We start from the raw sequence: 12441 nt of genomic DNA on the forward strand, positions 1-12441 counted from the left end.
TCCTGCCATCATGTGGTCCCACAGTCGGCCAGAGTTTCAAAGTCTTGGTCTGGTGTCAGTTGCTGTCGCCCCTTCCCTGACGTCAGTGCGCCAGGGGTATATAAGATGCAGCCAATGCCATTTTCTTCAGTTTTTCTTGCCCCAGATGTCAGGTGCCCCCAAATAGGTAGGCAATACATATTGCTAATAAAACATACAATAAAGGTAAAAAACAAAACCTTCAGTTATCAGCAAATACACCACATAGGTAGTATAGGGTTGAAAGGCATAGATAAGTCCCAGCTAAGAAAGAGGGGATGGTGGGTGGGTAACCTGGACTGCAGCAATGAAGACACTCGAACATCTACATTTATGGTAGGTACAAAACTGAACTATGTTCATCGTGTTTCACTGCTGTAGTCATTACACTTGGGTTGAATCCCAAAGCTGAGTTAGGGTGGCTGGTTCTATAGAGGATTTGGGGGGCTATGAGGCCCTGCAGCACTGCAGTGGCAAAGCCAGCTCTGGATCTAGAATAAAGAGGCAAGTGATAATGCTTGGTAAAGGTGTGCACTGAACTCCAAGTTGCAGCTTCCAAGATATCTTTAGTAGGTACTCCTCTAAGGTAGGCAGTTGAAGTGGCTGTTGCCCTGGTGGAATGTGGCCTAATGTTACTAGGTACAGGTTTCCCATGCTGTGTGTAGCATAACTGGATACAGTGTCCTATCCACTTTGAAATGGTCTGCTTTGAAATAGCCTTTCCCTGTGATCCTGCAGCATATGCTACAAACAATTGCTCAGTTTTTCTGAAAGCTTTTGTTTTGTCCAAGTAGAAACGTAATTGTCTGTGTATGTCCAAGGAATGCAGAAGTCTCTTCCCTTTATTCTGGGGATTTGGATAAAAAGTTGGCAAGTGAATAGTTTGGTTAAGAGCCACACTGGATACCACCTTAGGAATAAATGAAGGGTTTGTTCTTAAAGAAACCCTGTCTTGGTGAAAAATGATGAAAGGCTCCACTGCCATTAGTGCCTGTAACTCTGAGACTCTTCGTGCTGAGGTTATTGCCAGAAGCAGAGCAGTTTTCCAAGATCCATATTTTAATTCTGCTGAATTGGCTGGCTCAAAAGGAGGTAAAGTTAGTTTTTCCAGGACAAAATTGAGGTCCCAAGTTGGTGTTGGTACTCTCCGGGGTGGTCTTATGTTTTTAGCCCCTCTGAGGTACTGTTTTAGCAATAGATGAGAGAAAATAGGAGGATTTGTGTTGTAATGAGTCGAGATGGCAGAGGCGTGTATCTTAATGGATGAAAAGGACAGTCCTTTGTCTAGCATCTCAGTTAAGTATTGTAATATCTGAGGAATATTTGGGACAAGAGGGTCAAAGCTTTGAGCCTGGTTCCAGGCACATAATCTCTTCCACTTTTCTGAGCAAGATTTCCTGGTGCTAGGCCTCCTGGCCTCCAAAATGACATCCATAACAGCTTTAGAGAGAGGTGTTGTCTGCTTGACTAATGAATCTGTGATGCAGCCAGGTTTAATGTTTTGAGCTGACTGTGCAGAATCTGATTGTTTTGTTGAGTCAGAAGGTGCGGAGTTTGAGGTAAAATCCATGGTGGGCCTTGAGCTAAGTTCTTTAAGATTGGGTACCAGTGCTGGCGTGACCAGTCTGGGACAATGAGGATCATCTGTGGTTTTTCTTGTCTGGATTTTAGGAGTACCTTTGAAAGGAGAGGCAGTGGTGGGAAGGAATAAACTTTTAGGCTTTTCCAGCTGAACAAGACAGCATCCACTTTCCATGCTTGTGTGTGATAAGTCCTTGTGCAGAATTTTTGTAGTTGGCAATTCATTGGGGAGGCAAAAAGATCTATGTGTGGACACCCCCATTTTTGAGTTATCATGCTGAATACTTGTGGATTTAATTTCCACTCGTGAGGATCCATGATGTTTCTGCTTAAGTCGTCTGCCAGAGTATTTTTCTTTCCTGGCAGGAATTGTGCTTGTAGATGAACTTGATAGGTTAGAGCTGTGTTCCACAAGGTTATGGCTTGTCTGCACAGGGGATAAGAATGAGTGGCCCCCTTGCTTGTTTATGTACCACATAACTGTGGTGTTGTCTGTCTTTAGTAGTAGTTTTCCTGGATGTAGAAGGTCCTTGAAAGCTGTTAGGGCATTTTGGACAGCCAACATCTCTTTTTGATTGATGTGAAGATGCATTTGGTTTTCGGTCCACTTGCCCTGAATACATTTTCCTGCCATGTGTGCTCCCCAGGTGTAATCCGAAGCATCTGTTGCTAGTGTCTGCCTGGCTGTGGGTAGAGTGAAAGGCTGTCCCTTGTTGAGGTGACATGCCTGTGCCCACCGTCGAAACTCCTGTTGTAGGCAGGGAATTAGTGGTATTACTGCTTCCAAACTGTGACAGTGTTGAGTCCAAACACTTTTTAGGTACCATTGTAATTTCCTCATATGCAGTCTGGCATATAGAATTAGTAGTATGCAGGATGCCACGAATCCCAAGGCCTGCAGAATTTTTCTTGCAGGGAGTTGGGTTTTTGTTGCCATCAATTGAAAGTACTGAGTCAGTTGTCCTTGCTTGTCTGGCATGAGATAAGCCATCTGGGCCATTGTATTTAAGCTGGCACCCAGGAATATTAGCTCTTGTGAGGGCACTAGTTTTGACTTCTTTTCATTTACTGTGTACCCTAGGCAAGTTAGCAACCTTTTTACAAATGCCAGATGCTTTATAAGAATGTCCTTGCTCTCTCTGCTTGAATAAGGCAGTCGTCCAGGTATGGATATATTTGAATTCCTTTTTGTCTGCAAAATGCAATTACTGGTGCCAGGCACTTTGTGAAGACCCTGGGCACAGTAGATAAGCCAAACGGCAGTACAGAGAATTGGTAATGCATTGAACCAGCTATGAATCTGAAGTATCTTCTGCAATTTTGTCTGATAGGGACATGCAGGTATGCCTCTTTAAGGTCCAAAGTAACAAGCAAAGCCTTCTTGCCCAGCATGGAAAGAAGCTGCTGTAGTGCCAACATTTTGAATTTCGGAACATCCAGGTAAGTATTTAGAGTAGAAAGGTCTAGTATGGGTCTCCAGGCTTTGTCCTTTCTGGGGACCAGGAAAAGTCTTGAGTAAAATCCTTGTCCTTGTTCCTGTTGTGGCACTTTTTGAATAGCTCTCATGTCCATGAGGGCTGTAATTTGTTTTTGTGCCTCTGCCCATTGATTTTGTGGCAGGTCTGGCATCCCTTTTAGCCTTGGTAGAGTGTGAAAGTGGAACCTGTAACCTTGAGACACAATATTCAGAACACATTTGTCTTGGGTGATTATATGCCAATTTTGAGAAAAAAGTGCTAGTTTTTCCCCTAAGGGAGCTGCCAAAAGGCAAGTGCTTGGCATTCGAAGGGGGAAGTCATTGGGACTGTTTCCTGTAAGGTTGTGACTTGTCTTCATCTCCTTTTGGGGTTGAAGCACCCCACTGTCATGGTCTGTAAGAGCCTTGGGGCTGAGATCTGCCTCTTGGGCGTCTGTATCTGCCTCTTTGTGGTCTGTCTGACACTGGAAAGGACCAATTCTTTGAAGGCCAACTTCTGCTAAATCGAGATGGCTGTACCTGTAAGAAATCCTTCACTGTTTGCATAGATTTTGCCTTATCCTCCATTTTCTTTAATACATCTTCTGCCTTAACATCAAATAAAATATCCTGCTGTAAAGGAGCATCCAATAATTTAGCCTTAACATGATCAGGTAAACCTTGTTCTTTTAATCAAGCATGCCTTTGAATCACAGACCCTGTAACTGCTGCTCTACAAGAAGCCTCTAATGAATCAAAATCACATTGCAGAGTATGTTTTCCCATTTGTTCAGCTGCATGCAATAAATCCTGCATTTCCTTATAGTCAGAATGTTCTGAACTTGTAATCATTTTCTGTTTTAACTGAGACATTAAATATTGTTGGTATTTAAGCATGTGAAACTGGCAATTTAAAGCCCTCACTGCTAAAGTTGCAGAAGTGTAAACTTTCTTCCCCCATCTGTCTAATGCTCTAGAATCCATCCCTGTCAGAGGGAACTGGATTCTTAGCTGTGGAAGCCTTTACCCCTTTGGGACCCTGGGAAATAGTTTCTGGGTCAGCAACAGAGTTTTTATAAAGAAATTTGTGAGAGTCAGGGACTCTGTAGTACCTGTCTGGCTTGACTGGAGCAGGGGGCAAAGAATAAGGATTTAAACTGGATTCAGAGAACACATCATCCACAATATCTAACACTGGCGGAATAGCAAGGGGTCTGTGCTGAGGTTATAAAAGGAAGTCTATGAGCCTTTTGTTGCATTCTGAGTAATCCTGACCCTCCCAATGGAAATGCTCCCTCATGGTATGTAAAGTTTCCTCAAAAGAATAATCCTCAAGAGGAGAGGCTGAAGGAATTGATTCTTCAGCATCAGAGTCCTCCACAGGGGGTAAAGAGTATCCCTGGTCTGAAGAGGAATCAGAAGAAATGGAAACCTGGTCAGAGGAATCATAGTCTGTATCCTGCCTAGGCCTTTTATCAGGATGAGGATGGGTACCCCTGATCAGAGTAATTAAGTCTTCGGCCATTTTGAGCATCAGTTTTTTAGGCATGGAGGCCTGTCCAGGTGAATGCTGTACTTGCTTCTTTGTCTTTAATGGAGTTTTAGACTTGGCTGTAGTTTTTATGGTAAGCTGTGAAGGTCTGAAAACACCCTCAGAAGCCGATGTCTGCTCAGCGGCTCCGGACCCATCTGAAGGGTTAGTTTCTGTAGGCCCAACACCTTGAGTATCCAGAGGCCTAGACATCTCCACATGGGAGTCGGAGGCGGCCTGTGGCTCTGAGGTAGCGGGTGTCAGGGGCTGGAAAAGCACTTCACTGAGAACCGACGACTGGCCTAGAAGAGGCTTCATCGTCAGTTTTGAGCCTCGGATGCCTGTCCTTATCCTTGTCTTTGCATTTTTTGTGAATTCCAGTCGTCAGTTGTTCCGACGGCATGGTATAATTAAACCTTCGGCCAAAGTAATGGCGAGCAAAATTAAACCGATGTTTAATAGTGCATTTGTTAAATCTAGCACAAAACTGACAACTAGTGACGTCGTGGGTTGGGCCTAGGCATGGAATACAGTAAGAATGAAAATCCTTACGAGGTATTTGCTTCCCACAAGAAATACAATTATTAACTTTTACTGACATCGGTCTGAGGCAAGAAAAAGTTTCCCCAATGGGGTAGTTAACTTTACTGAAAACTTTGGTTCTGAAATTCGAATTGAAAATTTCAGGAGTCGGCCGACCGGCACTTTCGAACTGCTTTTGCTTCGGCACCGCGCGGCAAGAAAGACTGGGGAAAATGTCATCGGCTGCATCTTATATACCCCTGGTGCACTGATGTCAGGGAAGGGGTGACAGCAACCGACGCCGGACCAAGACTTTGCAACTCTGGCCGACTGCAGGACCGCCTGATGGCAGGATAACCCAAGTGTAATGACTGCAGCAGTGAAACATGATGAACATCTGGTATCCTTAGAGCCCAAGAAGCAGGATACCTTTAAGAAATTGTTTGACTTTAAAAAAGAAGCCAAAGAAGGATTCAAGGGCAGACATGCAGAAATGACTGACAAATGGCCCTTCACAGAAGAATAGGCCAAGCCAGACTGGAGCACCTCACAAATAGGAGAGGACCAAAGGGACCCCACTGAAAAAAGGGTCCTGACTACAAGCATGGCACCAAAAAGAAAATCTTTTCCATTTGGACTTATAAGATTTTCTGGTTGAGGGTTTATTTTCCTTCTGTAAAACCCTAAGCATGTCCTCAGAAAAGAGGTGCCTGAAATTAATCAAAGTCATCCTCAGTGTAATTGAAGAGTGGACAAGTGAGGATGGATGAGAGACCCCTTATCCTGTGTGAGGAGGTCCAACTGATGAGGTAGCTTGTGGTGATTGCCCCTGGCTAGATGCATTAAGTGGGGAACCAGTGCTGTCTTGGCCAAAAGGGAGTCAGTAGCATTTTGGGGAGTTCAGCTTAATTTTATGCAAGATGCTTGGAAGTAGATGAATGAGGGAAAGCATAAACATCCACTTCCAAGGAAAAGAAAGGGTGTCCATCTTCCACGCCAGATGTCATGGCACTCAAACAGAAGACAGGGAGCTGCCTGTTCAGAGGGGAGGCAAAAAGATCTACCTGAGAAATACCCCACTGATAGACAATGCCCAGAAACAAGTCTCTGTGAAGCATCCATTCGTGAGCCTGAGTTTTGAGCCTACTCAAAGATTCTGCTATTAGATTGTGCTCTGAAGGAATTTATACTGTCTGAAGAGTTAACTGATAACTGAGAGCTACCTCCCAGGCCTGAAGAACAATCCCAAACAGCCAACAATTTGTGCCTCCCGGCTTGCTGACATACCACTTGTACACCTTTAAGGGGCCTAGAGAGAATGTAGGGTGAAAAGCTTGAAGGGCCACAATCAGAGCTCTCTTCTCTTTGATGTTGATATGGTTTGACTTCTGAAGGGTGAGCCAGAGAACCTGAATTTTCAGGTGAACAGTTCTTGAGAAGGAAATGGGGGCAGAAAGGCAGGCCTGGGTTGAGAGCAAACTGTTCAATTGACCACTCAAATTCCATTTTTAGACAAGGAAGAAAAGGTACACTGAAATTCAGAGGATGGTACTACTGCAGCTACATCAACATGAGGTACCACTGAAGCTTCCCCATATGCAGTCTGGCAAGAAGAAGCAATGGAACAGAACAGGCCATGAATCTCAGGACCACCAAAAAAATTATCTGGCTGGAATGGCAATCAGAGGAAGAAGAGACTGAAAGAAGGCTGTCAAAACTTTTGGAGGTGGAAGACAAGCTAACATTGGCATTGTCTGAATTCTGCATCCCAGACACACATGTCTCTGAGAAGGAGTCAGAACAGACATTTGGATGTTGATAGTGAACCCCAGACTTTGAAGAAGAGAGATGGTGAACTCCAGGTCCTGCACTGGGTGACTGGGAGAAGGTGCCTGAAGCAATAGGTCATCTAAATAAGGAAAAGTCTGAATGCCTTGGGGCCTGCAGAAAACAATCACAGAAGCTAGGCATTTTTGAATACCCTTGGGGAAGTAGAGAGGCCAAATGGCAAAGCAGAAAACTTAAAATGAGAGGAAGAAACAGAAAAATGTAAAAACTTCCTGAAAAGAGGGTCATTAGGAATATGAAGGTAAGCTTCCTTCAGATCCAAAGACACTAGAAAAGCCTGGGGTAGTAAAAGAGGAATCAGGGCTTGAAGAGTAAGCATCCAAAAAGAAGGGCCCTTGAGAAATGTGTTGAGTAAGGAAAGATCCAGAATAGGTCTCCAAGTACCCTCCTTTCAAGGAACCAGGAACATCCTGGAATAAAAACCTTTTCACTTTTGGGGCGGGGGAACTGGCTGAATAGTTCATTGGTTCAACAGGACACTAGGACTTCCAGGAAATGAGAAAGTTTCTCTATAACAGGTTGAGGAATCCCTGAAAAAGGAGGGAGAAACTTCCATACCATGAAATAACCCTGAAGGATGATAGAAAGAACCCAAGAGTCTGAAGTGATAAGAAGCCAATTTGGAAGACAAAGGGAAAGCCGAAAAGACAAAGGAACCTGGTCTAATAGTTGGGGGGGGGGGGGGATTGTCAAAAGAGAAGCAGGCTTATCAGATAAAGCAGTCTTCTGGGGTACTGAAACCTGAGAAGCCTTAGCAGAAGAGGTTCACCTACCATCCTTCCTTGGAGGCCTGGCAAGGCTATCTGCAGACAAAAGTAGATCTAGAAGGATAATTCCTCTGGAACTTAAGAGATAGGACAGACAAAAATATGTTTAAGGTCCTGCAAGACTTTTCTCTAGAAGAGACTTAAACAGGTCAGCAGTGGTAGTCATGTAAAGATTTCTATTATCCAAAGCAGCATCCAACAACTTGGCCTTAATGCCCTCAGACAAAGACTGGAGATGAAGCCAATAATAATGCCTCATGACACACCCAAAAGCCACCCTAGAAGAGGCATCAGCAGCATCACAGCTAAACTTAATAGAGTGTGAGCCACTTGAGAAGTAGAACCTAAAAAAGATGAGGCAGAAGATTTGCCTTCAGAATCAAGGAGGTCAAAAATAACCTGACAGGCCTGAGCAAATAGGGCCAGAGCATATCTGGTCATGTGGGTCTGGTAATTAATAGCCCTAAAGGCAAAGCAGACACAGTGTAAACCTTCTTACCAATCCTCTCCATTGCCCTACTATCCTTATCAGAAGGCAAAAGTTTGGAAGAGAGCAAGAGCTTGGAAGGTTTATCAGAAGAGAATGACACCACAGCAGGATCAGCAGAAAGACACTTAAATAAAAAAAATGACAATCGTCAGGGACCTTATAGAATCTATCAGGGTTCTTAGCAGCAGGGGGTTGATTATCAGGAGACTTGGAAGCAGCAATGAAAGTGCCTAACAAGACAGCCAACACAGGAGCAACTACAGAAGGTTTAGGAGTATACACCTGAAGCAACTCATAATATCTCCTCTGAATATCAGAGACATAAGAAAAATCCCACTTAAAGTATTCCATCTTCCTAGCAATTGTGTCCTCAAAGGACGATTCCTCAAAAAGAGACTCAGGGCTAATAGACTCCTCCTCATCAGAACCATAAGCCAAAGGTGAAGGCATCTGTCAGGAACAGGTAAAAGACCCTTCATCAGATGCTCAATCCTCATCCAAAGAATCTGGTTCCCTATGGCATTTAGAAGGGGCAGAGGTCTAAGGAAGAGCAGGCACCAAAACCTCCTTAAGGAGGCTTCAGAACCATCAAGGCACCAAACAAGCCCTAAGCAAACTCTTGCCATTCCCTTTGAGGATCTTTAGGATGAACCAAAACATGCTTAATCTTTTTGTTTTTTCTTGAAAAGGATGTCAGCCCTAACAATTACTGGAAGTTCCGACCCAGGGCGATATTCAATAAGAGTACCTGAAAACTCCTCCCTGACCAATATCTGCAGAATCCCTGTTGGACCCTCAGAAATAATCAACCCCAGTTTCCCCTCGATGTTCAGAGCAAACACCTGCAAAGCCTCAGATCATGTGTGAAAAGATGGATCCATGCTGGCCTGTGACAGTGGAGGCTGGACAGCTACAGAATCCATTAAGAACCTCCTTCTTAACTAGTGGGAGTATCTCAGGGTTAATGGATTCCACCATGCTACTCTGGGCTAAATGTTTAAGCCACTGGTTTTCAGGATAAATGGGCAGGGAAGATAAATGGTTTCTGAGTGCCTTAGGCAAAAATGTCTTACAGATACTACAAAAGGTATGGTTGTGGGCAGCACAAAACAAAAGAGACACTGTTCACGACAATCCTGATGGAGAATTTGCCTTCCACACTGACATCTTCCCTTCTTGGGAATTTATTCAGAGCTTTTCTTTGCCTAGTTCGGACACCTGTGACTACAAAACTTGGATTGTTTCTAAAACCATCTGGACCTACAAAGCTTTTGCACTTGCTCTGTCTCAAAGCTGTTTAATACTTCTGTCTTGCATTTGTTGATTTGGTTGAATTTATCATTATTTTCCAGCCTGCACTTGTTAAATAAATGCCATATGTTTATAACTGTACTGCTCTTAGGTTGTTTTAACAGTATTCTGAAATTTCCCAGCTTCCTCTGATACTGTAAAAGTTGTTCTGAATTTGCCAAAGTTCTCCTGAGTCTGCCAAAATATTTCTAAGTTTTGCAAAGTTTTTCTATGTTGCTGAAGTTCTCTTGTTTGTGAACTTTTTCCTGTATTTTGTGAATATTTCTCAGGGTTAGTGAACTTATTTCCAAGGATTCCTGATACTGCATTAATTCTGACACATGTTGTAAAGCATTTGTTACTGCACTTGAGCTCAAAACCAGTTCATTTTACATTAAGAGGGCTCTTCTGCACTCTGGTTGGAGCAGAAAGCTGAATTCAACCGATCCAAGTTGGGGACTGCTAGTGGAAAACTAATTGTGTGTTTATCTGATTGGCCTGAGGTCTTAACTGTGTAAAATTCTTTCATCCTGCTGGTATAAAATAATTACATTTTTGTGAGACTGTGTTCATTTTGTATTTAGAGCTTCCCTGTGCCTGGCTTGGACACCTGTGACAACAAGACTTGAATTGCTTCCAAAACCATCTGGACCTACAAAGGTGATACAAGTATTTTTTGCACTTACTCCGTCTCAGTGCTACTTAATACTTCTGTGCTGCATTTATCAATTTATATGAATTTATCACTGTTTTTCAGCTTTCACTTGTTGAAAACAGTTTGTTTTACATTGAGAAGAGTCTTTTGCACTCTGGTGGGAGCAGAGAGCTGAATTCAACCAATCCAAGTTGGAGACCACTGGTGGAAAGCTTATTGTATGCTAATTGGTCTGAGGGCTTAACTGGGTAAGTCCTTCATCCTGTTGGTATAAAAGCCAATGCACAAATGTGGTTCCATGTGCCTTGTATATACGCAAATCTCTACAGTTTAAAATCCTCTATAGGAAACACTCTCAGTAATCTCCCACTGTTCACAGCTGCTCAGAGAGCTGCCAGTTTGTGCAGATGGTGGTGCCACTGCAGGTCATCTAATAGTACACTACTAAACACTCTCACTTTGATTTTTAAGTGACTCTCCCCTAGACCTTCCCATCTACTAGGGATCTAGTATAATGGCTAGATGCTTTTCTGTCATCTTTGTTTCTGGCCTGGTGGATATGGTTATCCTGAGGCAGTGAAGTAACTGCCTCATGTTTACTGACAATTATTTAATTTTAGTAAAGAACCCAGCCACTGGGGATGCACAAGCCAGTGCATTTCTTTGTGCCGGTCCCAAGCCCGGATAAATGGGGAGGGTTGCGTCAGGAAGGGCATCCGGCGTAAAACTTCTGCCAAAAATTACTGATGCGGATAACTTTTCATAATTGCATACCGGATCGGTCGAGGCCCGGGTTAACAATGACCACCACCAGTACTGTTAGCCAACAGGGTGCTGGCGGAAATTGGGCTACTGTTGGCCGAAGGAGAAGAGGAGGGCGAAGGCATGCCCGAAGGCAGGAAGATAGGAGGAAGGTTAGGAGTGTGGTAGTGAGGGTAGGAACTTTGAATGTTGGCAGTATGACTGGTATAGGAAGAGAGCTAGCTGATATGATGGAGAGAAGGAAGGTTGATATATTGTGTGTGCAAGAGACCAGATGGAAGGGAAGTAAGGCCAGGGGTTAAGGAAACGAGTTCAAATTGTTTTATCATGGTGTGGATGGCAGGAGAAATGGGGTAGGGGTTATACTAAAGGAACAATATGCCAAGAGTGTTTTAGATGTGAAGAGAGTGTCTGACAGAGTGATGTTTATGAAGCTCGAAATTGATGGTGTAATGATGAATGTTGTTAGTGCATATGCTCCACAAGTTGGGTGTGTGATGGATGAGAAAGAGAAATTTTGGAGTGAGTTGGATGAAGTTGTGGTGAGTGTACCCAAGGGTGAGAGACTAGTGATTGGAGCGGACTTTAATGGGCACGTTGGTGAAGTGAACAGAGGGGATGAGGAAGTGATGGGTAGGTATGGTGTTAAGGAGAGGAATGCAGAAGGTCAGATGATTGTGGATTTTGCGAAAAGGATGGAAATGGCTGTGGTGAATACGTATTTTAAGTAGAGGGAGGAGCATAGGGTGACGTACAAGAGTGGAGGAAGATGCTCACAGGTGGATTATATCCTATGTAGGAGGGCCAGTCTGAAGGAGATTGGAGACTGTAAAGTGGTGGCAGGGGAAAGTGTAGTTAAGCAGCATGGAATGGTGGTATGTAGAATGACGTTGGTGATCAAGAAGAGGAGGAGGAGTGTGAAAGCTGTGCCAGGGATTAAATGGTGGAAGTTAAAAAAGGGTGATTGTGAAGTGGAGTTTAGGGAAGAGTTAAGACAGGCACTGGGAGGCAGTGGAGAGTTACCGAATAGCTGGGTAACTACAGCAGAACTAGTAAGGGTGACTGCTAGAAAGGTGCTTGGTGTGACATCTGGACAGAGGAAGGAGGACAAGGAGACCTGGTGGTGGAATGAGGAAGTACAGGAGAGTATACAGAGGAAGAGGCTGGTGAAGAAGAAGTGGGATTGTCAAAGAGATGAAAAAAGTAGACATGAGTATAAGGAGATGAGGCACATGGCAAAGAGAGAGGTGGCGAAAGCTAAGGATAAGGCATATGGAGAGTTGTACGAGAGATTGGACACTAAAGAGGGAGAAAAGGACCTGTACCGATTAGCTAGACAGAGGGACAGAGCTGGGAAAGATGTGCAGCAAGTAAGGGTGATAAAGGATAGTGAGGAAAAGGTACTCACAAGAGAGGAGAGTGTGCTGAGTAGATGGAAAGAGTATTTTGAGAGGCTGATGAATGAAGAGAATGAGAAAGAAAGAAGGTTGGATGATGTGGGGATAGTGAATCAGGAAGTGA

The sequence above is a fragment of the Protopterus annectens genome, chromosome 15.part0, assembly GCF_019279795.1.
Source record: "Protopterus annectens isolate FY-2018-M chromosome 15.part0, PAN1.0, whole genome shotgun sequence".
Classification (NCBI taxonomy): domain Eukaryota; kingdom Metazoa; phylum Chordata; order Ceratodontiformes; family Protopteridae; genus Protopterus; species Protopterus annectens.